This window comes from Eptatretus burgeri, chromosome 4 (assembly GCF_056783735.1).
Source record: "Eptatretus burgeri isolate ZD-2024b chromosome 4, Ebu_testis_v1, whole genome shotgun sequence".
NCBI lineage: Eukaryota > Metazoa > Chordata > Myxini > Myxiniformes > Myxinidae > Eptatretus > Eptatretus burgeri.
The window spans coordinates 125525606-125526123 of record NC_140964.1 but is presented as its reverse complement, the minus strand read 5'-3'; positions in this window follow the sequence as shown (position 1 = coordinate 125526123).

The following is a 518-nucleotide window of genomic DNA, read 5'->3' as shown; positions in this document are numbered from 1 at the left end:
TGGCTTTAAACGTTGTACTTTTCGGTTGTCCTCAAATTTTTTCATGCTTGAAATTTCACGACGTATACCGGCGTATGACTCACACGTTCCGCTACGCTGGCCACCAGTTGTATGCACGGTCTGCGATCGTTGAAAGACATCAACACATGCTACTTGTAAGTTAATCATAAGTTGAGACACGCCGAGGTAATGTTTAGCGTACCCGAAACTTATTTCTAACCTATGATTAACATGTTGTTGGCACGTTACGCGATCGTTGCCACACGTCGACAGACGTTACTTTTAAGTTACTCATAGGCTGAAAGACGTCGGTATAATGGATCGTCCTTGCGTCAGCGTCCACGGCCACGGCCAGGACACTTATTTGCAGCATTCTTCAAACTTTTCTTCGGCATGACGAGGATGTTCACACTTCGATGTCTAGCTTGGCTATGATTCCAATTGTCCATCGGCAGCGTCTATTTAAAATAGTCGAGTTTGAGCGTTTTAACACGTTCAGAAGAAACGCTTCAAATTTC